General features: G+C 43.1%; 1 long non-coding RNA gene across 1 annotated transcript in view; it reads right to left on the minus strand.

Annotated features, from left to right (window-relative positions):
• Positions 1–4,401: 4,401 nt before the first annotated feature.
• Positions 4,402–27,870, minus strand: part of LOC141571031 (uncharacterized) — an 88,554-nt gene continuing 65,085 nt past the window's right edge. The window contains exons 3-4 of the long non-coding RNA XR_012495503.1: positions 26,170–26,555; positions 4,402–5,175 (exon numbers count right to left, since the gene is read on the minus strand). This is a non-coding gene — a long non-coding RNA (uncharacterized LOC141571031). The remainder of the gene's footprint in view (positions 5,176–26,169; positions 26,556–27,870) is intronic.

Here is a 27,870-nt window from a genome sequence, read left to right on the forward strand (position 1 = left end):
CTGGACTGCAAATTCCTTGTCTATAAGAGCATATTCACTTGTAGCTTCCATGCCTCTTGGCCCCGGGATGTACTCAGCAACTGGGTCTTGAGTTGACAAGATGCAGACTTGGGACATGCATTGTTTTAACCTGAGGTGCGTAAATATTGAGATGATCAGTCAGCTCTTGTGGCCCAATCGTCCGTCCAACCCATATGCACCCACTATGGCTATGAAGCTCCCATGGTAGATGCTGCCCTCCTATGTTGGTCCTGAACTTCACTTTATTTGCTTCGTCTATAGCCAAATGGGAGAGACAGCCGAGGTTAGGTGGGGTTTTGACATATGGTATTTCTGTTTTCATACAGTAACCAGCCAAACCATTACAGAATACTAGGTATTTTTTTTTTTTTTAAGATTTTATTGGGGGAGGGGAACAGGACTTTATTGGGGAACAGTGTGTATTTCCAGGCCTTTTTTCCAAGTCAAGTTGTTGTCCTTTCAATCTTAGTTGTGGAGGGTGCCGTTCAGCTTCAAATTGTTGTCCTTTTAGTCTTAGTTGTGGAGGGTGCCGTTCAGCTTCAAGTTGTTGTCCTTTCAATCTTAGTTGTGGAGGGTGCCGTTCAGCTTCAAGTTGTTGTCCTTTCAATCTTAGTTGTGGAGGGTGCCGTTCAGCTTCAAGTTGTTGTCCTTTCAGTCTTAGTTGTGGAGGGCTCAGCTCAGCTCCAGGTACAGTTCCCGTTTCTAGTTGCAGGGGGTACAGTCCACCATCCCTTGCGGGACTTAAACCGGCAACGTTGTGGTTGAGAGGATGCGCTCCAACCAACTGAGCCATCCGTCAGGCAGCTCAGCTCAAGGTGCCGTGTTCAATCTTAGTTGCAGGGGGCGGAGCCCACCATCCCTTGCAGGACTCAAGGAACTGAACCAGCAGCCTTGTGGTTGAGAGCCCACTGGCCCATGTGGGGATCGAACCGGCAGCCTTTGGAGTTAGGAGCATGGAGCTCTAACCGCCTGAGCCACTGCGCCAGCCCCTAGGTATTTTAAAGAGTGGAAAATATACTGCCACTTGGCTTCTTTACACAGAGATATATAATTCTGGATAGGGATGGGCATTAAGACTAATCTATTTTGGACTTCATAATCTGTATTACATTCCGGTAATAAAAATCAGTAAATATGATATGTAGTATTGAAGGGCAGCCAGTGCCCAAAAGCCAGGGTGCAAATTGACTATGATTGCAGAGCTAAATCAGAATTCAAATGTATATAATTTACCCATCAGATCCTAATGTAATACTACTGCAGGATTTGTAATATCAAAATCTCTGATGTTACATTATAAGAAAGGAGTTTATAATAAAAATTTTAAGATTAAGAAACTAGAGCTATTTGCTACCATATATGACTTTCTAAATGGCATATTTTAGGAGTATAAAATGTATATCTATGATGTATATTAACAACATTTGAATTCACCGGTTTATTTTGAAATAAAAAGAATAAGCTAGCAGAAAAATCAGACCTGGAAAATACTTTTATTACCAAGTTGTGCAACATTATCCTTCAATTAAGCAGGTTGATTTACAGCAGGGGCTTCTGAATGCAAGTCCTTACACAGAAACCAGGCTCCTACAGTGCATTGTATCACCTTGCAAGCTTAGTAAACAGGCAGATTGCCAGGCCCATCCCCGGAGGTTCTGAGTCAGGCAACCAGGTGTGGGAACCACTCAGTTTGAGGCACTCTCCCAAACATGACATTCACGGAGCCTGTGATATCAGGGTTGGCCCTTCCCTTCATCACCGGGATGGTCCGAGTAAGCATGGAGATGGCATCAGGTTCCATCTGCACTGGGACTGGGCTTCTGTCATAAAGGACTTTGGGTCTCCAATAGTGTTTAAACTCCGCGATTTATTGATGACACCCCTCTGGTTGCCAACTGTACACCTATAGCTCTAGATGCACCAATCACATTCATTTATTCATATCAGAAATAATTACAGAGGGCCTACTGGGTATGCAGCACTCAGTAAGTACAGGCTCCTCATGAGTCCATTAGGATGGCAGACAGGTACACAGACAATTACAACCCAGTGATTTTCGAGAAAGAGCATGCTTTTGGGGGAATGCATGGGAGGAGCACCTCATCAGATCTGGGGGAGTCAGCTTATGTTGATGGAGGAGGGGAAGTTGGTCCAAGTGAGAGGGAGAGACCTGTCTTGGTCCATCCTCTGGGGACGGACACCTTTCCACTTCAAGCTTAAAAACAGGGAAGATAAAAAGATTCTGAGGCAGCAACTAGGTGATCATGAGTATCTGTCACAGAAACCATCAAAATCACGTGTAACGCTCATTTCTTAGGTCTGATCACTGTACCATGGTTATGTCAGCCTGAGGGAAGACGGTGAAAGGTATAAGCAACTCTCCGTGCTACCCCTGCAACTATTCTGTAAATTTAAAAATATTTCAAAATGAAGTTTAAGGACACAGTCATTCAGGATAGAGAAAACAGGGGCCAGACCCAAGGTAGAGACGGTGGGGTTGGCGGACACTGGCAGGTTTGAGAGCTATTTAGGAGGTAGAATGAGGAGCATCTAGGGATTGACTAAATGTGAGAGGACAATGTGGCTTTGGCCAGCAAGCAGATAAGGGACACCATTCTCTGGGACGGAAAACAGAGGACAGGGTCTGAGAGGAAAGGTAAGGAGATTGGATGTGCACATGGCGACTCTCAGGTGTGTGTGGGAGGTTCAGGTACTGATGGTGGTGAGAGCCCTGGGGATCTACATCTGGGCTCAGAAGTGGGTCAACGTTAGATATAGAAATGTACGAATCAACAAGAAACAAATGAGAAAAACATGACTAAGAAAGTGATTGAAATCATTGGGGTAGATGGGATTTTGCTGAGGATGATATGTAGAGTGATAAATAAGAAAATGGATGGAGGGCAGAACTTTAAAGAAGGAGTTAGACAGAAAAAGAGTAAATTGAAAAGAACATTCAAAAAAGGAAGAAAGAACACCAGATACGTATGATAGCATGGAAGGCAAGGGAGGAAGGATTTTCAAGTAGGAGGCGAGATCTACCTTCTGAAAGGTCAAGCAAGATAGGAACAGCAGTGGCTGGGATGTTGGCAACCTTAGTGAGTTTAATCTTTGTCTTTCGCTAAATGTTTTTGACAGTGCAAAACAACATAGACAAATCAGTGAATATTTTTAAGTGCCTACTTTGATGAAACACGCCCTGAGCATCAGCCTTCCTGGTATTAAGGAAAAACCATATATGACCTCGGGTGTCAGGTAGACCTAAGTTCTAGTCATGGCTCTGTCACTACATGAGTGACTTTGAGTGAATCACTTAACCTCTTGAACTTCAGTTTCTTCGCCTGCAAGATGAGGATGGTAATATGTATTTTGCCCTTTGAAGATTAGAAATAATGCATGTAAAGCCTCTACAATGGTATTTGGTACATAGTAGGTGCTCAATAAATGGTAGCCATTGTTATAGGCCAAGTGCTTCTCTTCTGGATTGTAAAGCACCCTGTGCATCCAGATACTAGGTCACTAACCACAATATACTGAAACAACCTGGTCTTTCTGACTCTCTCGAAAGCTCAGCCTCCATCAGACAACCAGCTCTTTAAGGACGTCTTCTTTACTTTAGTTTCTCAATCAGCCAACACAGAACAGACGTCCTGGGTGGGCCCTTCATTCTGCAGGATCAGAAGGAAACTTGGGAGATGAGCTCTATCCCAGAGATGTCATGGGAACATTTGCTTCATTACGATGACATTGGAAGTGCAGGTCTGAAATCAGACAGACATGTGCTCACACAGGCCTCCAGGAACTGAAGGTTATTTTTCAAACTTTGCAAGCAATTTTATTCTGGAAATCTTAAGGAAAGGATGGTGAATTCGGAAAACTGACAAGGACACTTGGCACTGACAAGTTGGCTGATTCATCCAAAATCATAGAGTGTGACTCTATAATTATGGAGAGTATATCTTTCTGAATCAAAAAAATAAATGAGAAAGAAAGAAAAGGGAAGGGAAGGGAGGGGAAGGAAAGGAAAGGGAAAGAAAGGAAAGGAATGGAAAAAAGGAAAGACAAAAGAAAAAAAGACATGAACAGCAGGATGCATAGTCTGATGAAAGATGGTGAACAGGCAGTGGATATAAGAAGGAACCTGGAAGAGTAGTATCTTGAATATCTGGGCATGGGAATTTTCAAGTCATTTGAACAGTTTCATGATAAGCATCTCTGAAGCCAGGAACATCCTAGTCTACTAACCTGTGAAAGCTCAGAATGGCTTTCTTAACCTGAGTACATCTACATCGACCCTATTGCCAAAGAAGGTCACATTCACAAGTATCAGGGGCCCACAGTATTAGTTTCCTTGGGCTACCATAACAAATTACCATCAACTGAGTAGCTGAAAACATCAGAAATTTATTGTCTCCCAGTTCTGGAGGTCAGAAGACCCAGTCGACTCTTTCTTGGAGATTCGGAGGGCAAATCTGTTCCATACTTCTCTCCTAGCTTCTGGTGGCTGCTGGCAATCCTTGGTGTTCCTTGACTTTTAGATGCATCACTCCAATCTCTATCTCTGTCTTTACATGGCATTTCCACTTTGTATCTCTGTGTCCAAATTTTTCTCTTCTTATAAGAACACCAGTCGTTGGATTAGCACCCTCCCCCCTGGCCCCCATAACTTCATCTTAACCTGATTGCATCTACATAGACCTTATTTCCAAAGGAGATCACATTCACAAGTGTCAGAGGTTAGGACCTTAACATATCTTTTTTGTGGGGACACAATTCACCCTGCAACACTTCCAGGCCCTCCTGCTGTCCCTCCATCCTTGCGAACTATTCCCTAGTTTCTCAGAGCTATTTGCATTTCTTCGAGCTCTCCACGTTCTTCCATCTCCATACCTGCACCTGTGCTGGGCCTTCAGCTAGGAATGCTCCTCTCCACCTCTTCTCTTCCGCTTGGGCAACTCTCAATTATCTTTTAAAGCTCAAGGGACATTTCCTCTTTTCTGTGAATCTTTTGCTCCACCTGATCTCCTCTCAGAATAAGTTGCTAGGTTTTCAGTGCTTCCCCAAGTCACTCTGTCACATCTTGAGTGTGACATTCAGCAAGGCGAATCGTGACAAACTGTTGACAGGCCTGCTCTTCCCAGTAGACTGCAAGCTCTGTGAAGACAGAGACCATACATTTCTATTTTTGCATGCCTTGTACTTGCTACACAGTGGATATCCAACTACATAACGGCAGCACTTGATAGGAAGCTTAACTCAATGCTCTGTGGCTTTCCATGGGTCTGATTGAACAAGACAGCCTGCCAAGCTAAATCGTGCCACTTCTTTTAGCCCAAACCAGCACTTTCCATGAGGTCAAGTATGGGCTGCCAGTGAATTTCCAACCTGATTTCCTCTGCTCCCAGTCTCCCTGGGAGGTCTACATGCTAGACCCAGTCAGGCCAAGCCCAGTGAGAGCTAACAAGTTGGGCAGGTCACTCTCCCAGTTTGCTTTAAGAGACACTGCAAATAGGAGCTGTTGGCCTGTGGGTCCTAGTGCTACAATGCAGCATTCAGTGGCTGCTATGGGGTGCCCCTGTGTGTGTGTGTGTGCGTGTGGGCAGCTCATGATCCAAGGCCAGCAAAGCCCCATAAACATGCCAATGCTGTGCAAAGGCCATCACTCTTTGGGCTTTTTTCTCTCCTTGCTGGTTATTTTGTTTTTAATCATCTGTCTCCTTAAAATAGGCTCTTCTTTCCTCCGTCTGGGGCTCCAAGCACAGCAAAGGAGAGGTCAGAAAAGAAACTGCACAGATAGTAATGGCATTTCAGAACTCGAAAGTTCTTTAGACAGAGAGTGTCTAGTCCAAAACTTCTTCCCATAGATGGGGAAACTGAGGCCTGAGATGGGAGAGAGACTTGCCTAAGATCTTGCAAAAAACTGTCAAGAGAGGACAGAGCCTAATTCTCAGACTCCAGACCAGGGCCCTTTCCCTCCAACTACCCCATCACCACTTGTCTCCAAGAACGAAGAAAGTTACATTTTAATTGCCATTTCATAGCAGAACAAACTATGAAAAAAGTTGACTTGAACCCGTCCTCTGCCTCTGTCTAGTTACAACGACACTAACTATTCAAAGAGCCACTGTCCCCATTCTTAAGGGACTTCTGCCCAAGACACTGTTTACTGTCCAGGGTGGTGGCATCAAACATCATGGTTACTGGAGACCACATCTCATCGAGTATTATAGAGATAAAAATGGATTTGGACGTTGACTACAAATTCAAAATGAGCCAATTTAAACCTCTCATTAGAACAAAACTGGTTCATTTTTCACCATTTATTTATAGGACCCAAGCGTTCACTTCAATTACTGTTTTAAAAATAAGGGGAGGGGAGAATACTTGGATTCCTTTGAAACTCAAATCAACGAGCCAAATTAAACACCAACTCTCTCCATTTGTGGGCGTTGATTCTGTCACCACTTTTCTTCCGCTATTCCTCTCCCCACCATGCCCCCGTGCAAGCCCCAATGCTGTGACAAACAGGAGTTCCCATGCCTTGTTCTGACTTCAAGGCCCCCACCCCAGTCTGCCACTCATCTGTCCTTATCTGCTTCTGCTGCTACTTCTGTTCTCACACCTCGCCTTACTGACACGCATTCTACGATGTATCTCTACTGCTGCTTTGTTTCTTTGCTTGGAATGTCCTCTCCTCCCTTCTTCTCCATCCACACCCCTCTTGCTTCTGTCTCTACCTGTCCAAATCCACTCTCAAAGCCATAAAGCAGTCTTGCATCTCTCCAGTCTAATATGTCCTTCATCAAACGCCCAAGACACTTGATTTGCTTCTTCCAGCTTTGTGATGGACATTCCATGCATCCATGTGTCCGTCTAGTCATTATTCAACCATGTACCGAATACATCCCATGTGCCAACCACAGTGGAACTCGCGTCCCACTGTGGAAGACAGGGGACAATTATAACAAAGTGGCCATTGCCACAAGGTTGAAAACTTATATTGAAGGCAATGGGAAGTCATCAAAGGATTTTAAAAAGGCCAAGTGATGATAGGAACAGATCTTCATTTTAAGGACTGTTCTTGGAGCAATGTGGAGGACAGATGTGGAGAGGGTGGCAGTGTGGCCGTGGGGGTGATGATAGTGCCAAAGGGAAGGTTAAAGGAGAATTAGAAAGTTACTATAATAATTCCAGCAAAATATTACAGCATGCCCCAAAGGAGTGACAAAAGGAAAACAGAGGAGAAGAGGCGTGGGCTAAAACTGACCGGAAGTGGTGGTTGTAGGTAGGGACTCTGTACATCTAAGACCCCAAGGTTTCTGGGTGGGGCTATTGGGTAGAGGGTGGTATCAGCCACTGGAGCAGGAGCTGGGAGAAGGGCTGAGGCCTCACTCCTGCACATGGGAGAGACTGAGGGCAGGAAGGTAGCGATGTGATGACATCTATGGATGTGGAGGTGAGATCCCCCGCATGCTGTAGATACTTAAGGATGTATTTTCCCTAGTGGCCCTTGAGGTCAGGAACAGGGAGTGAGAATTACTTCTGTTTTTTTCTTTCCTTTCTCTCTTGAGTATAGTAGATTCTCGTTTGCTCTGTGAATGAATCAATGAAAGATGGAAACTCCAAAATAGATGATACAAGTGGAGAGAAGGCAGCCACATTTATGGAGCACAGTAACCAGTGAGAGTATAATTATTTTGATTTGCTGCTCACAACAGCTCTCTGACCCCGGTTTCTTCACCTTTATGGGAGATACTGATTCCTAGGATAGAGGACCACTATGAGGTCATGATGTCATGATGTCATCAGCCAGCCCCTGTTCTCATGAGCCAGCCCCATGAGTTTATGGAAGAATCACTGGCATCACACTTGAGAATTTTCAGTTGTACTTCAGACCATGCCTTTGGACAGGTTCCTGTCCTTCACTAGGTCTTATTTTTCTCTTTTGTAAACTGAGGGAGGATTGAATGCAGGATCTGGAAGGCCATCTTCAAGTTTAAAATGCTACATCCCAGTGATACCATGAGAAAATACTGATTTAGAGAATCAGAATCACACTCGACACAACTCAAGGCTCACTGAATTGAGGAAAAGAATGCAAAATGACTACGAAATGTCCCTTACGACATACAAGCCTGGGAGAATTACTCACTGAAGTCTGCTCTTCCTGAGGAGAACAGACGTTCACATTATAACAAATCATTATGTGCAGAAAATGCAGATATTTTGTAATTGTTGATGCCAGAAGAAGGGGATGGGCCTGTGGAAAGACTGAAGCTTTTGATAAGGGTGGGGCCTTGATGAAGACACCAAATTGATTCGTGGATTCTGCCAGGATTACGTGTGTCGTAGTCGAGAGGATATGGGATTCGGAGGGAATCCTGCCTCTGCTACCTATTGTGTTTCGGCTGGAATCCTACCTCTGCTACCTATTGTAATAGAACCGTGGGTAATTGCTCAACCTCTCTTAGCCTCTGTCTCCTCATCTGCAGACTGGGAATACTAACACCAATCCTGGAGAGTGATCATGAGGCTGACGTAAGAGAATGTAGGGCCTGGCATAGAAGATGAAGCCAGTGCAGTTAGTGGCCTTCCACTTTTCCAAACCGAGTCCAGCTGCCAAGGGGTGGGTGGGGGAGTGGGGACACAGCCGGCTGGTGTTCTCAGGCTATGGTAGGGGAAAGCGGGGCTTCCTCTGTCCCCACAGAGGAGAAGTCTTGCCTCCTGCAGCTTTGGGGAACCCTTTCATATGCGTCTCAGAGGGTAGTGGATTGGGCAAATACAGGCCACATTTTACAAAATAGCAAGCCTGTCTAGGCTTGTTTAATGAAACTTTTGTGGGGGCTTTTGTTAGCTGGTGAGACGGCACTGCTCTGATGTGGACACTTCTCCATCATAGATCAAATTGTGGGCAAGGATTAAACCTGTTTGCCTGCTCCTTCGCCTCCCAGGTTGGGGGCGTGGGGGGAAGCACTACTTTGAATGAACTGGAGTTTGAACAAAATCCAGGATTTTGTTTTCTGATGTCTGATGTGGAACACAGCAGGAAGGTGTGTGTGTTTAAATCAAGCCCCACCCCCACCCCTGCCCTACCTCAGACCTCCAGTGCCACCCACAAGCTGGGGCTGAGGTGTCAGAATGTGTGTTTGGGGTGGGGGTGGAGGCATGAGGGCAGAGGGGGCTTTGTATTACCCCAGAGCATGAAAGGATAAGCTCCATCCGGGTTATTCAGGTCAACATTCATTGAGTTATCACCTACTTTGGGTGCCAGACACAGGTGGAGCTGAGGGGGAAGTAATGGGTCACTGTGGGTTTTTGCTTGGGACAGAGGCTACTAAAGAGGGGAGGGGCTCTGCATAGCTACACTACAAAGCAAAATGCAAACACCAGAAGAGAAGTTCAGAAAAGTGCTTTTGTCCTGGCAATACCAAACTGCATTCCCGGCCACTGGCCCTCACACTTCTAGCCTCAGGTTTCTAGACAGTCTGGCTACTTTTCTGGAAGAGTCCACATACAGTGCATCTTATTCTGGAAGGAAAAGGTAAAACCAGCTCTTGCCTAAGTGGTAAGTGAAGCGTATTTATGTCTACGCATTCTCTCAGTGGCAATTTATTGAGCTTCTGCTTAACCGGACCTTGTCGACTACTACTTTGATTTGTCCTTGACTTTCTGGCATGGAGAAGACCTCAGTTGGAAGCTGACAAATGAATAATGAACAAACGAACGAACGAATGAATGAATGAATGGTAACACAAACATGAGAATACCTGAGCCCTGCTGCAGAGGGACTCTAGGAAGCAAATCCAGAGTCCTTAGTCACACAGTCAACCACCTGTGTGAGTAGAGTCAGATCGATGCCCAGCTTTGAGCACTTAATTGGCTCTACTCTGAACAAGCCCCACGTTGGGGAAGAAGTCCAGCCTCCTGCCTGGGCAAGGATGGAACTCAGATTCCTGAGCATGCATTTATCTGGTGGCAAAAATTCTCAACAGCACAAACATATCTCTGCCTTTTAGGTCTCATCAGAGAGTCCAACTGAGAATTTAAGCGTGAAGACCAAAATGGCCATCCAACTTGCTTATCATGGCGTTCAAGACCTCACACAGTCTGCTTCCCACCTGTTTTTTCCTGCTCCTGAGAACTCATTTCTCTCACCCTCGCTGCTACCTGATCTTATCACACTCTTCTCAACCACTCCTGCATTTCCCCACCTCCTCAATGAGGCTCATGGGTGACCTTCCATTATCTCTGCCTGTTCAACTTTTAGCCACCTACAGACGTCCTCACCAGTGAAGCTCTCACAGTCCCTCCACTAGAGATTAACCTCTCTCCACTGTGTTAGCGAAGTCTGGTGATTGTACCTCTGTGACTGAGAGCCTTTGATGGAGAGCCGGGCCAGCAGAGCCTCCACTGAGACACTGGCTGGCTGGGTCAGGAGAGCCAGCGAGCCAGTGTGCTCCCAGCATCTGTGTGGACCAGAAGCTATGCTGGGGTGAAAGGGACCCTGGGTACTTTGGTTCCTGGGCACGTTATTCAGATGAAGACAAAGTGGTGTTACCTCAGGAGCCTGCGCTCTGTGGAGGGAAGTCCAGACGGTGTGAGAGACCCTAAAGGACTGAGAATGCTCCACTGTGGCCTTCCCACATGCTTGTCCCCATACTTGTTCCTTGTAATGATCAGGTTGATTTTCTTCCACAACAGCCAGGTGAGGCTGTGCAGGGTGTGCACAGTGCAAGGGGCCCAGCGTGAGACGAAATCCAGACTACCCCCACTTCCTCAGCTGTGCACTCTGCTGGGGGTTTCACTCATCCAGAGGAAGGGACACCTTTTTCTAACCTGCACAAAGGTAAATTATGTGCTACAGGCCTGCCCCTAACATTTGCAGGGCCCAGCACAAGAGTCCAGGGCTATATACTTTATGGCTATTATTTTAAAGTTATAAAATAAGCTTTCAACTATTAATTAAAATACATTCTACCCTCTTACTTTGACAAATATATCTTTATAATGACCTGACGGCTGAATTCTAATTTAGAATCCCCAAATTCCTGGAGTTTCACACCAGAACTCAGTAGCACAGGGGTGCTTAAACTTGACCTATGCCCTGCCTCATTTCCCCTTCCCCCAGCAATATCCTTATCCACAAGGACCTGTACCCAAATCTGGACACCCCAGGCCACATGTCCAAGTTCTCTTCCAAATCCCTTGGCTGCCACTGTCCCTTCAGCTATGCCTAGGCCTGGGGGTGCATCCCTTGGTAACCCCTAGGCCAAGGGGGGCACATACTTGTGATATGACCCATACTTAGGAAGACAGACCTGGGGGAAGGCCCAGGCGGGCTCTGAAAGTGGCTAGCGATGTTTTGGCAGGGAATTGAGGAGTCCGGGGTGCCCAGCATCAGGTCTAGAATAGGGAGCACGGGGAACACAGGCTCGTGGCCATGTGCTCTTCACCTCTTGGACTCCTTGCTCCTTGGAGATGCGTGTAGCCTTGTAAAGCGTAGGACCTCTTGTGGGGACAGAGTCCCAGAGTTTGGAGGCTCTCAGCCTCACATAGAAAGGTGCTGGCTCAGTTATTAGATGGCCATCAGCTCTGGCTGGGTGGTCATCAGCTGTTACCAGTTAGCCATTAGCCACTAATATAACTGCCATGCCTACGCTGGCAAGGGGATTGGTTGGTTGGCAGAGAAGCTGACAGTGGATTGCAACTGGCAAGTGCGGTTAGCAAGTGGATTGCAGCTAGTAAGTGGGGTTAGCAAGCGGATTGCGGCTAGTAAGTGGGGTTAGCAAGCGGATTGCGGCTAGTAAGTGGGGTTAGCAAGCGGATTGCGGCTAGTAAGTGCGGTTAGCAAGCGGATTGAGGCTAGTAAGTGCGGTTAGCAAGCGGATTGCGGCTAGTAAGTGGGGTTAGCAAGCGGATTGAGGCTAGTAAATGCGGTTAGCAAGCGGATTGTGGCTAGTAAGTGGGGTTAGCAAGCGTGGATGGCAGATTACGGATCATGTGGATCCTACTTCCTGTGTCTCGCCCGGCCGCCAGCGAGACTGGGGTGCAAGAAGACCCCTCATTGGGTACTGGCGGATGTTTGGATTTGTGCCTCGACCAGTTGCCAGAGAGAATATAATGGTATGACTCCCTTATCTGTGGCTCCATTGGTGTTCCTTTTTGGCCTCACCATATCCTGCATTCTTGTGCGGGGAGCGGGAGCTGAGTCCCTGCATGACACCCCTCCTGCACAGGTCCAAGGGGGAATTGATGGACTCCAATACCCTTTTGGGCTAAGTTCCACAGATGGGCAGGTGGGACCACTGAACCAGCAAATGTGGGCCTTACTCTAAGGCCACCTCATCTGCTCAAGGCCAGATGGTGACATCTAGGTGGTACACCTCTGTCCCTCCACCTAGCTCTTTGATGACAGGTTCCTTGTCTTCCACTTTTTATACTCCTGATAGCAACTAATACTGTCCTTCAAAGCCTGAGTGCTCAAGGAGTATGAGATTTGCTTTGGTATGTGCGGTGAAAATAATACCAGACTTGGAATCAGAACACATGGGTTCTCTCCCAGCTCTGCTACAACTCGCTCTGTAGGCTACACTGCTCAGGTGCCCTCCCCAGGTCTCTTACACTTCTCCATCTATAAAATAAGGGTGTTGAACTGAACAATTTCCAAAGTCTCCTTTAGATCTGAAGGTCTGTGGTTTATGACTCCTGAGAGCTCTGTTTTTCCTTATCTGTCAATCATTCTCAATCCTGGGTACTCATTAAAATCACCTAGGAAGCTTAAAAAAAAAATAATACCAGAATTCTCCAGAGGTTCTGATTCAGTTGTTCTGGGGCACGGCCCAGGCAATAGCTCCCCAGATGATTTGAATGTGCAGCCAAGGTTGAGAACCACTGTTAGAGTTGGATCAGAGTCTCCCCCGCCCACTCCCCACACACAGAAGAGGAAAAATGTAGCAGGACAGATGCCTGGTGCACAAGCAGAGCAGCTGGAGGCAAGGCTAGACGCTGGGATCCTGGGGTGGGGGTCTCCTGGTTACTCTCCAGGAAGATGTGGATACATAGAGCCAATTTCCTGGCCTCCCGCTCCTCACCTCCGATCCATCTTCCCATCCTCCAGCTGAAAATCGAGGGGGAGGAGGAGACAGATCAGGCAGCTGCCTAATCTGGGGAGATTTTCTCATGGGTGGGGAGAGGCTGACTTTTGGCTCCAGTCTTCCTCCTCCCTCCCAGCTGGAGCTGGAGCAGCCAGAGTGAGTGCTGGGGCTGGGATCCCAGCTGCTGGCAGTTGTTCCCATGTTATCTCCCTGACAGCTGCAAACCTCCTGACGTGTTGTGTGTGTGTCCACATGTAAGCATGTACTCTCTAGCAGAAAAAAACAAGGTGAAGAGGCCATGAGGTTACTATTCTTTCTAGACTGCAAGACACCCCTTAAGTCTTTCCTCATCCCCACTCACTTCACGTCTGCGATGCCCTCTCCTCATTGCTCACATAAGAACCCGGTACATTTCCTCGTTGAGATTTCATGCCAGCAGCAGCTTCAATAATTACAACAGCTATCATTTATTGCGTGCGTACTATATGCAGGCAATTTCCTAAGTGTTTTAAGTCAGTGATTCTATTTAACCCTAGGAAGCAAGCACTATTACTATTCCTATTTTAACAGAGGAGCAAATGAAGGAACAGAGAAGGCGATATTTACTCCAAGATCGCACAGCTGCCAAAATTCAAAGTCAGGAAGTCTGATGCCAAAACTTGAGTTCTTTACCACATGGCTCTTCTGCCTCCTGTCAGTAATTGATTATGGATGAAGCTCTGTTTGAATAAATGAGGTCTCTTTCAGCTCTGACATTCTACCAAGAGTATTGCTAGCAGTGACATACATTTTATACTTTGATTTTTTGTTTGTTTGTTTAGATTGGGCTTCCTCTTAGACAACATTGACTGAACTCTTAAGCCACAGAGTCAGAAGCATGTGTTGCTGTCCCTGCAGAGCTGTGCTTCTAGGAGGACTGTAGGAGAAGCACCTTGAAAGGAGAACGGCCCAAGGCAGCACTGCCCACACTGGGCTCCAGGAACCAAAACATGGTTGAAAAACCACTAAAAAAGTGAACCCATGGTCGTGGTGCAGAAGTTATGGACCGGTGCCTTCCCATTTGCAAAGACTTCTGCTTATTGGAAGCTTATGTATACTGGGTCATTTTCCCAACAGAGGGGCTAGGTGTGTTAAAATCCACATGCCATTTTTCTCAGTGGTAACTCATGGGATGCGTTTCCAAGATGGCAGGCCAGGGCCTGAACGCATCTTGTGACCTGGTGCCCACAACCCTTTTTGTTTTTGGTGTATTTTTTGCTGAGCTTACTGACCTAGTATATGCATGATTGTAGGGATTTGCTGAGAGGGGAGTGACAATAAGAACAGCCAAGATCTTCACCTCAGTAATCCGTGTTCTAAAGTAGGAAGTGAGTAGTTAAATGAAAAAGATAAACCAGCCACAGCATGTTTCAACTGGTGCCTCCCCAACGATCTCATTTTAGCTCCCAAATTGCTTTATGTGAGCTTTTGCCTCCCTCTTTAACCAGGTGTCCCCGCATTTGTTTAATTATTAGTTGTATGGACAAGTCCCTCCATTTTCTCTTACTAGGTTTTAAATTTTCGTTCATTGCCACACAAAAAAACCTCTTAAAGCTCTTTACCAGAGAGAGTTGAATCCTGCTTTAGGAAAGTGCTTTTTATGGTGTACAGCAATGCTCCTCAAACTTTACAAAAGAATCGCCTGGATATCTTGTTAAAAGTACAGATTCTGGTTCTGTTGATCTGAGACAGAGTCCATTTTTAACAAGCATCCAGGTGATGCCAAAGTGGCTGGTCCCTAGACCACACTTTTAAAAAAATATGTGTAAAGCATTAAAATTTTTTCCAGATTTATAGTGTGTAAGTTTAAGGTGTACAGCATGATGATTTGATATATGTGTATATTGTGAAATGATTACCACGGTAAGGTTAGTTACCACATCCATCACCTCATATAGTTACCATATTTGTGTGTGTGTGTGTGTGTGTGTTGTGAACTTGTAAGATTTGCTCTCTTAGCAACTTTCAAGTCTAAAATACAGTTTTGTTAACTATAGTCACCAGACTGGACATTAGATCCCCAGAACTTATTCATCTTGTGACTAGAATTTTGTACACTTTGTCCATTTTTACCTATTTCTCTGGCAACTCAGTTTCTATGAGTTTGTTTTTTTAGATTCCACATATAAATGAGATCATAAAGGATTTGTCTTTCTCTGTTTGACTTATTTCATTTAGCATAACGCCCTCAGATTTCATCTATGTTGTTGCAAATGGCAGGATTTCCTTCTTTTTTATGGCTAAGTAACCATATATATATGGTTATATATATGCACCAAAAAAATGTATAAAAGTGGACACTTTAGTCAATGTTGCTCGAGCAGTAGTTTGCCATAATCAGAAGTATCTAGATGCTGATGGTAACCACTTTGAGCACCTCTTGTAATTGCAGAAGTCAAACTTGACTTGCATTCATCTTTGTTTTCGGTCTGTATTATTACAATAAATAGAGTTTTTTTCCTTTTAAAATGTGTATATACTTTTTTTGGCACCTTCTGTGTGTGTGTGTGTGTGTGTGTGTGTGTGTGTGTGTGTGTGTGTATTTGATATATATGTATTTGATACATATACATATGTATGTATATATATCACAATTTCTTTGTTGACAGACATTTGGATTGTTTTCATGTCTTGGCTATTATAAATAATGCTGCAATGAATATGGGGGTACAGATAGCTCTTTGCAATAATCGTTTTCATTTCTTTTGGATATATACCCAGAAGGATTGCTGGGTTATACCCAGACCACACATTGAGGTGCAGGTTATAGAAAGCCTGTGAGACGAACTTACTCAATTAAGCAGAATGCAGAAGACTGGACACAAATAGTCATTCAAACAACGCATCTATGCTCTATAAACATCCCCATTGGCAAATATGTAATCTGCTCTATCTATAGAGGGAATTTAATCAGCCTCATGTAGCCTCTTTTTTTTTTTGCACATGCCCATCTCCTGTCAGACTGCACTTATCTCCACATCTCTGCTCCATTTTTGTCCTGAATCCCTGAAGCCATGTTTTCCAGAAATCTTGGGCTGGCTAAAGAAAACTCCTCCTGTCTCTGACAGGTGTAGGCTGACCAACCCTCCTTCTACACCTGGCTTGTTTGGAAGAAACCTGGCAGTGGGCCACGATTCACACAGACTACACACACATGCACTGCTTCTGGGCTTTCACTCGCCCAGGTGAGGATGCCATGGGCTTTGCAAAGGGAGCATTGAGTCTTCTCCAGGTGGTTCTAGACAGTGTGCTTCCTGTTTAGGTGGGGCTGCAGGCGGTGTCTGCCTTCCAGAGGAAGACCTGGGCTCCAGGAAAGGAAATGCTCAGTGAGGAAGGGGCCCTGCTTAGTGAGAGCTAAGGTCTGTCATTAATCTCCCCCCAGGGAAGCTGATTGTGCTATGAATCAGGGCGGACCCTGTGAAATTTCTCCTTTTGAACATCAAACTCATTTGAATATTGGCAGTTTAATATGGTTTGACCTAATAGTACAGCCAAAATTGCATATCTCAGAGTATATTGGGGCAGAGTGTCATTGTCCACAGAACCAGGGTAAAAGAATACACAGACCCAAAAGCCTCCAGAAGTCAAGGTAGAGGGTATGTTATGATGACGTAAATATTTGTGAGTGTGTTTACACTTGTAAACCAACTGCTGATTTGCTCTGATGTAGGTGTGAAATTTTGGTTTAGACACAGATGTAACTGGACTGAGGGGTATGTGACTAAGGTAATGATCTCTAATGGTTCCCGTGGCCTATAGAATGAAATCTAAACTCCTTGCCTGGCGTGAAAACTTCTCTGACTTCCTTTATCTGGATCCAAAGTGGTCTCTGCCTCCTCTGTGCTTCCACCGTACTTTGAAGCTGTCTTATAACACATCATATCCTACCTTGTTATATTAAGTTCAATTTTTCATTCATTCACTCATTTAAAAAATATTTATCATCCTCCACGTGCAGGCTTTGTTCTTGGTGCCATGTTTATACTGGAGAACAAGACAGGCAAAGCAAGGTAGGAAGACAAATAAAGCAGGGTCAGAAGATAGCGAATGAAGAGAATATGGACATTATTTTAGATATGATTTTCCAGAAAGGCCTGTGTAAGGAAGTGAGGTTGCAGCTGGAACCTGAATGAAGTAAGGGAGTGAGCTGTGAAAGATTTGGAAAGAGCACAGCAAGCAGAGGGCATAGCAAAGGCAAAATATTTAGGATAGGAAAGAGTTTGGTATGTTCTAGGGCAGTGCTTCTCAAATTTTAGTGTGCAGAGATCCCAGGGGTATCTTGTTAAAATGCAGATTCTAATTCAGCAAGTCTGGGGTGAAGCTTGAGGTTCTGCATTTCTAACAGGCTCCCAAGTCTCATGACCATGCTTTGAGCAGTAAGAAAACAAAGTTGCTGGAACAGAAGGCAAGAGGGTATGACAGAAACAGAGGGAGGAAGGGGAGGCTGGTGGGAGGTGAAGCTGGGGGGGCGGGGGCCTCTGCCATGCAGAGCTTTGATGGCTATGGTATAGAGTATAGTTCCTTCTATTTGTCAGAAGTGTTTGGAGAGTTTTGAGCGGAGGAGTAATATAATCTGATTTTCACTGTAAAAGGCTTACTCTGACTTGTGTTAGAATAGACTGGGGAAGGGGTGAGGGGAAAGAGTACAATTAGGGAGGAGAGGTAAGTGGCTACAGAAGTAGAAGAAAGTGAGAGAAGGCCACTCACTGGTGGTAGTATCAGAGGTAGAAAAATGTATACAGAACTCCCCTGTTTATACTCTGGGAACCTCTTGAGAATAGGGATTGTCTTAACCATTGTCTTTCCTTCCTTTTTCATTCAAAATTCATGAAAGGTAATACCCTGCTGTTCTATTGAAACTGCTTTCCCAGAGGCCATTGGTGACCTTCCAATAATAAAAGAATTCCCTTTTCAAACTCTCTCTCTCACCACTTTTATTCAACATTGTGCTGGATGTAAGAAACAGTTTAATAAGGTGTATAAAAAAGGCATACATATTGAAAAGGAAGAAGTAAAACTGTCTTTTTGCAAACTATGTGATTGTGTATGTAGAAAATCCTCAGGAATCTCCAAAAAGGCTATTAGAACCAACAAATGAATTTAGCAAGGTCACAGGATATGAGATCAATATACAGAAATCAATTGTATTTCTATATGCTAGCAAAACACAATCCCAAAAATAAAACTTCAAAACTGCTATTCAGAGAAGTATAAAAATACTTTGGAATAGATTCATTAAAGATATTTAAGACTTGTACATTGAAAACTATGAAACCGTGCTGAAAAATTTAAAGAGACCTGAATAAACAGATATGCCATGTTCGTGGTTTGGAAGTTTTATTATTACAGAAGGAAATTCTCCCTAAATTAGTCTATAGATTCAATGAAATTCCAGTGAGAATCCCAGCAGGCTATTTCATAGAAATTGATAAGGTGATTGTAAAATTTATTTGGAATACAAATGATCTAGATTAAACAAAACTTTTTTTTTTACTTTTAATTATAGTAAAATATATATAACATAAAATTTACCATCTTGTCCAATTTTAAGTGTACAGTTAGTAGTGTTAAGTACATTCACATTGTTGTATAACCGATCTCCAGAACACTTTTCGTCTTGTACGACTAAAACTTTGTACTCATTGAACAACAAATCCTATCCCTCCTTCTCCCCAACTCCTGGAAACCACCGTTCTATTTGTTGTTTCTATGAATTTGACAATTCAATTTGTCTCTAGGTGCTTTATGTAAGTGGAGTCATACAGTACTAGTCTTTTTGTAACTGATGATTTATTTAACATAACGTTCTCAAGATTCATCTATGTTGTAGCATGGGTCATAATTTCCTTTATTTTTAAGACTGAATAATATTCCATTACATATATATATATATATATATATATATATATATATATATATATATATATCACACTTTGTTTATCCATTCATCTATTGATAGACTCTTGGGTTGCTATTGTGAATAATACTGCTACAAACATGGGTGTACAAATATCTCTTTGCGATCCTGCTTTCAATTCTACTTTTAACTTTTTGAGGAAATGCCATAACATTTTCCATAGTAGCTGCACCATTTTACCTTCCCACCAGCAGTGCACAAGGGTTCCAATTTCTCCATATCCTTGCCAACACATAGTATTTTCTGTTTGTTGTTTTGTTTCGATAATAGCCATCTTAATGAGTGTGATGTGATTTCTCATTGTGGTTTTGATTTGCATATCTCCGATGTTGAGTATCTTTTCATGTGTTTATTGGCCATTTGAATACCTTCTTTGGAGAAATGTCTATTTAAGTCCTTTCCCACAAATTTTTTTTTAAAAGAAAAAAGTTTGCTTGGGTAACAATACTTACACCAGACAAAATAGACTTTGAAAAAAAAAGGCTATAACAAGAGACAAAGAAGGTCCTAGTAATCTCACTTCTGGGTATTTAGTTGAAAGAACCCAAAATGCACATCAAGGGAATGTGTGCTTCATATGTTCATTGCAGCATTATTTACAGTAGTCAAGATATGGAGGCAACCTGGCTGTCCATCAATGGATGAATGGATAAAGAAGAGGTGGTACATACATACATACAGTGGAATATTACTCAGCCATAACAAAAGAATGAAATCTTGTCATCTGCAACAACCTGGATGCACCTAGAGGTATTGTGCTGTGTAGTGAGCCAGGCAAAGAAAGACAAATGTCATATGATTTCACTTATAAGTGGAATCTAAAGAGAGAATAAACAAACAAAACAGAAACAAACTCATAGATACAGAGAACATTTTTATGGTTACCAATTGGAGTGAGGGTTGGGGGTGAGTATAAACGGGAAATGGATTAAGAAGTACAAATTTGTTGTTATACAGTAGTCATGGGGATGTAGGGTATAGCATAAGGAATATCGTCAATAATACTGTAATTACTACGTGTGGTATCAGATGGGTACTAGATGTATCAGGGTGATAGATGGGAGGGGGTTGGGAGCAGCGTGAAAAAGGTGAAGGGATTAAGAAATACAAATTGGTAGTTACAAAATAGTCATGGGGATGTAAGAAAAGCATTGGGAATACAGTCAATAATCACTATAATGCTAGACTAGACATGGGATCACTTCTTAAATTATATAAATGTCTAACCACTATGCTGTGCACATGAAATTAATATAAAATAATATTGAATGCCAAAAAGAAAAGAACAAAGTTTGAAGACTTATACTACATAATTTTAAGACTTAGTATAAAACTTAGTAAAAACAGTAATTAACAGAGTAGTAGTAGATAACAACAGAAATATAGATGCATGGAACAAAATTGAGAGTCCATAAATAAGTCCTCAATTGATTTTGGTCAATTGATTTTAGCATAATTTAATAGGGAAAATATAAGTCTCTACAAATGGTCTTGAAGTAACTGGATAGCCATGTGAAAAAAAAAAGATATTAATCTTGACCCTTTCCTCACACCACACACGAAAATTAATTCAAAGTGGATCACAGACCTGAATGTAAAAACTAAAATGATAGAACTCCTTGAAGAAAACATGAAAGTAAACTTTTGTGACTTTGAGTTAAACAGAAATTTCTTAGATAGGTAAAGAGGCTAAAATAATATAATAATATCTTTCTGTTCACCTTCTAAGTTCTTCTAGTTGGGTTAATAAGCAAATTACCAGAGACAGATTAATAGGAGAAAATAAAAATTTAATAAATACGCATGGAGAATTCACATAAGCATGAAAATTCCAAAGACAGTGAGGCAAAATTGGATTGGGTATATATGACATTTTGGACAAAGAAGGAAAAGGGAAGAACGGAGTCTTAGATTTCAGAAGTGAGACTGGGCGATTTACAGTTAGTTGAGGAAGAACGTAACACATGTGACAGGTAAATTTTTGCTGAGCAAGCCACAGGTAACCCAGTAAACAGGCCCCTGTTTGACCACCTTCCCATCCATCATACTTAATTCATATTAGGTTAAGGAGAACACCCTAAGATTCTCTTCCTGAAGCAGGCCCCTCATTGAATCCTTTAGACAGGAAGGGAGGGCAGGTCAAAGGCTCCCTCTGAGTTCCTGCTTCCCAGCAAGCAACTTAAAGTAAACATCCCAAAATGCAGCCTAAGTATGGCAAAACTTTGGTCTCCTTCATAAGACACAAAATGTACAAATCCTAGAAGAAAGCACTTATCCATTGAGCGTCACCAAAATTTAAAAATTTGTTCAGTGAAAGAAAATGAAAAGGTATACTATAGATTGGGAGGAAATCTTTGCAAACTATCTGACTTGTATTCAGAATATATAAAGAACTCTTAATGTGCAATTATAAGAAAACTGCTCATTTAAAAAATTGACAAACAATTTGGATGAATATTTCATGAAAGAAGATATATGAATGGTCTACAAGCACATGAAAACATGTTCAACATCACTGGTCATTAGGGAAATACAATTTGAGACCACAATCAGATACTACTCTATTCCCACCAGAATAGTTAAAAACCCAACAATACCAAGTGTCGATAAGGATGTAGAAAAACTGGAACCTTCATGAGTTGCTACTGGCACTGCCTCTTTGTAAAACAATTTGACAGTTTTCTTTTAAAAGTAAACACATGTTTATCATGTAACCCAGCAATTCCACTCCAAGGTATTTACCCAAGAGAAATGAAAATATATGTACTCTTAAAGACTTGTAAGTAAATATCCATTGCAGCATTGCTCATAAAAAGCCCAAACTGGAAACCATGCATATATCCATAAGCTGGTGAATGGATAAACCATATAATATATTCATATAGTAGAATACTACTACTCACTGTATGAAAGGAACAAATTACAACTACATACAATAACATGGAGGAATCTCAAAAACAGACTAAGGGAAAGAAGCCAGACACAAAAGACTATACAATTCTATTTGTATGAAATTTCTAGAAATAGCAAAGCTATAATGACAAAAGCATATCTGTGGTTTTCAAGGGCTGGCCGTGGGATCTGTGATTGACTGTAAAGGGACACCAGGGACATTTTTGCGATGATGAAAATGTGCTAAAACTTGAATGTGGAAGTGGGTGTACAACCGTATAAATTCACGGAAACTCATTGATTGAACCATATGCTCACAGTGAGTGAGTTTTATAGTATGTAATTTATTCCACAATAATGTTGTGAAAAAATGTTTTAATATGTAAAACCTCCCTCCTGAAAACCCAAAAAAAACCCAACACAACTCTGCTGTGGACAACTGTGGTTTTGTGCTTTTCTGGCCTTACTCATACTTTCCTGATGGTTTTCCAGCTTGCTGCTTATAACGCCCTCCTGTCCTCACCCAGCAACAACCAGGGCCCCTAAGGCCAGTCCTAGACCTCCTGCTCTCCAGCTCCAGATCCACTCTCTGGGCCTTCTCATTCATGCTTTTGCTTTAACTATCTCTGTGAGTAAGTGACTCCCAAAGGTACATCCTCATCCTGACTTCTTCCCCTGAGATTTGGACTGGTTGATTCTGGAATTTTTGCAGGATATCACCATCTGGCACCTGTAGGAATGGATAGCGCATACTCCATAGATACAACATTTAACTCATCTTTTGCCCCCTTCACCTGTTCTTCTTCTCATAGCCTTTGCTTAATCCCCATTGACACAAATGTTCAAGCCAGAGATGTGAGGGTCAAATAGAAACCAACCACTAGACCTGGTGCTTTTTCTTTTCTTTTCTTTTTTTCTTTACTTTTCTTTTAAAGTCTATGTACAAAAAAAAAAAAAAATGTTTAGACTTTAAATGGTCAGTTTGATGATTGTTGACAATTATATACACCTGTGTAATCATCAGCAAAATAAGATACACAATATTTCTGAACTTTGAGGAAGTTCTGTCAGGCCTCTTACTAGCCTGCCCTCTCTTCCCTAACACATTTAAACCCGCTGTCTGATTTCTAATATGATCCATTTGTTTTGTCCATATTTGGATTTCATATAAATGGGATCATGCAATTAGTATTATTTGGTGTCTGGTTTCTTTCACTTAACATAGTATTTTTGCTATTCACCCATGTAATTGCATGTATCAATATAGTTTGTTTCTTTTTATTGCTTAATGATTTTCCATCTTATGGATATACCATCGTTTGTTTATCCATTCTCTTGTTGATGAGCATTTGGTTGCTTCCAGTTCCATGATATATAGAATAAGACTACTATAAGTTTTCGGTACAATTTTATTGAGAACATACTTTTCTTGTATCAGTTTTGGGGGAAATATTTTTTGGAGGCAAATATCTAGAAGTGGAATTGCTTGGTCATAAGGTAGATGTATATTTAACTCTCTAAGAAACTGCCAAAGAGTTTTCCAAAGTATTTGTACCATTTAATTCTCCCTCCAGCAGTAGATGAGATGAGAGTTCCAGTTTCTCCACATTTCACCAGCGCTTGGGATGGTCAGTCGTTTTGATTATACCTATTCTGGAGGGTGTGAAAAGATATCTCATTGTAGTTTTAATTTGCATTTCCCGAAGAGCTGATGGTGTTAAACACTCTTTCACGTCCTCCTTGAGCATTCCTGTATCTTCTTTTATAAAGCGTCTGTTCAAGTCTTTTGCCTGATCATTTGTCTTTGTAGTTTTCATTTGTTTCATTTGTTTGACAGTCTTGTTGGTTTTTAAATTTCAAATATTTCTCCTTTTAATCGCTTCCTTTCCATACTACTGCACCTGTACTAGTTCAGGCCATTCCCATTCTCAACTGAAGCATTAAAAAGTGTCTTTGACACTAGTCCTGCCCCTTTATGTATTATGTCTTTGATGAAGGCAGAAAAATCTCCATAAATCAACCCATGTGATTCCTCTATTCCCTGTAACCCACAGGAAAACATCAGGCATCTTAGAATGATGATAAGGCCCTTCATATGTGTCCAGACCGATGTTTGGGCCCCATCAGCCTCCACTCCCAGTCTCCTAATTTGTAGACTAGTCCTGCCAATCACCGGCAATTGTTGCCATGCAGTTTCCCACTGCTGGGCCTTTGCTTTTGCTTACCTAGAATACCCTCTCTTCCCGAGAATACCCTCTCCACTTCTCTTTCTCTGACACTCTCTTTTTCTTCTTTTAAGAGTCAGGTCAAATGGCATCTCTCCTTGGAAGCCTTCTGCAATCCTGCAGGCTTGAGTTGGGTCCCTCCTCTGTGCTCCCATAGCAACAGGATATACATCCATCCCAATGGCCCCTAGTTGTGTTGACATTCTTTGCTTCTGCTGCCCCTCTTTGCTCCTCTTTGCTTTCGTAGGGAGGCTGTCTCTTTATCTTTGAACTTACAACCCCACTCTGTGACAGGAGCTCAGCAAATGCTTGCTGACTGAGTGAATCAATGGCAATTCATTTATTTCTTAGACAGTAATGTCAGGAAAAAGCTACTCACACTTTTAACTAAAAAAAAAAAAGTGTGAAAAAGAAAGTATATGTGGAAGGGTAGGAAATGTGGGATGAAATGAATAGGTCAGATTCCCTTAATTTAAATGGTAGGCACCCCCTTTTCTGGGAAAAGCTGGCGTGTGGAGAAGAGCTGGTTTGCTGCATCCACCCCCTGGGCTGGCACCCTCTGTGCTCAGCCCAGCATCACTCACCCTGAGGGGACTAAAGGAGCTGAAGCTGCTCTGCTGTCCATTCTCTGCTCTCACTGCTTGTCACCTTGTGAAAGACATAGCAAAGATTCCCCCTCATGCTCAAGAGTGGTTTGTCAGCTCCCAGAGACTTTGAGCAAGGTGGAGACTCAAAATCCATCCTTCAGGCCTGCAGAATGATTCTGTTTTCCTTCCTTTTCTCTCACCCCACAGACCCCTGTGGGAGTTGGTTAATTTCCCCACCTGTGGTGAAGGGCCACCCCTTCACACCCAGGCATGTTTGAATAAGAACCCAGGTGTGGGCTTTAGCAGCTTGTTAAGTTATAGTGAGAGGAGGAGAAGAATCCAAGGCTCTCAAGCTAAGGGTCAACCCCTCCTCCTGGGCTTGGTTCTTCTCTACAGCATCTCTACCTGGTGGGCTTTCCATCCCGACTTTAATCCTCCGATCACATCTTGCTCTGCCTTAGGACAGCTCTGAGTAAGGAGGACTCTCAATTTTGAGCCACAATCTGCGGCCCTGGCCTCACCCCCCCCCCCCACCGCCCCCCACCACCAGAGGGCAAGTTCTACCCTCAGGGGTCTTCCCATGACACTCTCTCAGGTATGTGAAAACAACTTTCCTGGTCCCCATGTCTTTTCTTCTTCAGGCCAAAGGTCTCCCATCCTACAAATCTTCTCCATGTGACATGGTTTCAGGTTCCCTCAGCAACCGCCTTGCTGTTACCATGCCATCTGCAAACGTTCTTTGGCCTCCAGGGGACTCAGACCTTGGCCATTCTCCTTACTCTCCCAAGTCCAGTCATCTCACTGAATCAGCTTTTTTCTTGTTTGTTTTTATTTAGTTGGCCATGCTCTTGGCAAATAGACACAGACTATAAGCTTACTCAGCTGCAGTAGCAGCTAAAAAGACTGTGTTCCATTCACCTCTGTCTCCCCATGGCACTCACTACAGTCCTTGGGAATGGGTGGGTGCTAAGGAAATGTTTGTGAAAATGAATTGAATTAAGAGAGCTGGCCGGAACCTTGGCAAACATTATAATTACATGGATTATAACCTATGAAATTGACCAGATGGATATTTTTTTTTTTTTAAGCCCCAGCTCTCATCACGAACATGGTCCCTCCCTAAGTAGGGAAGGAAGGTCCTTTCAGCAAAGGCATGTCTGTGGAGTGCCTGCTGTGGGCCAGCTTTTGCGCCCGCTTCTACCCTAGGACCATAGCTTTTCACCTTCCCTTTGTCAAAGACAGCACAAGATATACATCTTGCCTTCTTTAGCTTCTTCTTGAACCACATGTCTCAGAAAAAGTGTTTAAATAAACCAGTCTGGAGGGCCCAGTCTTAGTTTGGGGTTCATATATGTATTAACAGCCCAGTGGAAAGGCAAAAGGTTGGCACCTACCTCCGAGAGGATGAATGCTTTCGCAGGAGATCTATGGCTTGTCTGATACAGCCTACAAGGCCCCGGGTCCAGGGTCTCCTCTGCTCTGGGCTCCAAACCTGGACTTTCTCTTCAAAATAAACTGCCAGACACGTGAGCAATCCAAGGCAGGCTGGCCGTCACAACTCATGAAGGGAGGGAGACGCTGTCCCGGCACAGCTGCTGAGTCTGAGTTCAGGCCCAGCGCCTGGGCTAGCTGTGTCTGCCATCACTTTCCATGTGACCTTAGGCCTACCTCTGTAGAACTGGGGCTGCATGTTTGCAATGAGCCCCAGGGACTCTTAGGAGCTAGAAGCAGTCCCCTGATACTGATTTAGGGCACTTGCATTTCTGGAACCACTCCAGATCTGAAGAAGGAAAAAAAAAAAAATCTCATTGCCAAGATGAAAATTTCAGAATCAAAAGTACAATACTCTTTTTTTGTTTTTGTTTTTACTTTCATTTATTTTAAGTGTGGTTTTCCAGAACCCATCAGCTACAAGTCAAGTCGTTGTTTCAATCTAGTTGAGGAGGGCACAGCTCACGCTGGCTCATGGGGGAATCGAACCAGCAACCCTGGTGTTAGGAGCATAGCACTCTAACCAACTGAGCTAACTAGCTGCCCCGTGGTACTCTTTTTTATGCATTGACATTTTAGTTGAAAAATGTTGTGGCAAAGATGACCTACTGCAAGATTAACAAGTCTCAGATGCTACAGCTTTTGCTCTGAAAATCTTTTTTTTCTTTTTGATCTCCTCTTTTTTTCTTTTAGCTTTATGGGGGGCATTGGGGAAAGTTACTGAGTTTGCACACTGTAGAGCATCTGAGTGTGGAAAAGATCTAGAGAAACCTAATTAAAATATAACCCAGTTGTAAGACAAAAAGCCTATGCAATTTCACACAAGGCCTTCAGTGCTAAAGATGATTCCAATCCATTCTCTCAGCAGGAAGTGATCTTCCTGAGTGTCATAGATCTGTGGGAGCAAGGGACCTGAAGGGTCTGGGCCAGCCAGGTTCACTCAGTGGAGAAAAATGCCCTTTGTGGCACTCAGGTTGCATCTGTCTGGGGTTCCCACACATACCCATGGAATCTGGAAGATTAACAGTGAAAAATGACCTATTTTAACAGGTGCACACTTATGTGTAAGTGGAATTTAGCCGAGCGTGGAATTATTTTAACATGGCAATAAGTTGTGGACATTCAAAAACATCACTCTTTTGACCACACAGGAATCAGACACATGGTCAACATTTGAGCATTTCTCAGGACTTGAAACGGATGTGTTGGTTGGATTTTTCCAGAGGAAGCTACGATATCACGGGGAAATAAACACTAATGTCTACAAGACATGACTGTTCATGTTTGAATTCCTTCTTCAAAGCATGTCCCTTTCCTCAGCGGAACAGAGAGCAAAACTTTAAGTTATTAAATGTGTTTAGGGAAGGCAATTTCAGTGATACCAAATAGCAGCAGATGAATTAAATCCACATTTCTCAGTACAGTACTTTTAAAGGTGCAGGGGTCCAGAGAAAGCACCCAGGTTAGGGCAGAAGACAGGGGTTCAACATTTGTGAGAAGCCTGACCTGAGGTAAGATTCTGAACGGCTCTGGGCCTTGACTTTCTCTTTTGTAAAATGGGTGTCGTGAGCCTGCCCACCTCCCAGGGCTTGGGAAAGAACAAA

This window comes from Rhinolophus sinicus, linkage group LG01 (genome assembly GCF_036562045.2).
Source record: "Rhinolophus sinicus isolate RSC01 linkage group LG01, ASM3656204v1, whole genome shotgun sequence".
NCBI lineage: Eukaryota > Metazoa > Chordata > Mammalia > Chiroptera > Rhinolophidae > Rhinolophus > Rhinolophus sinicus.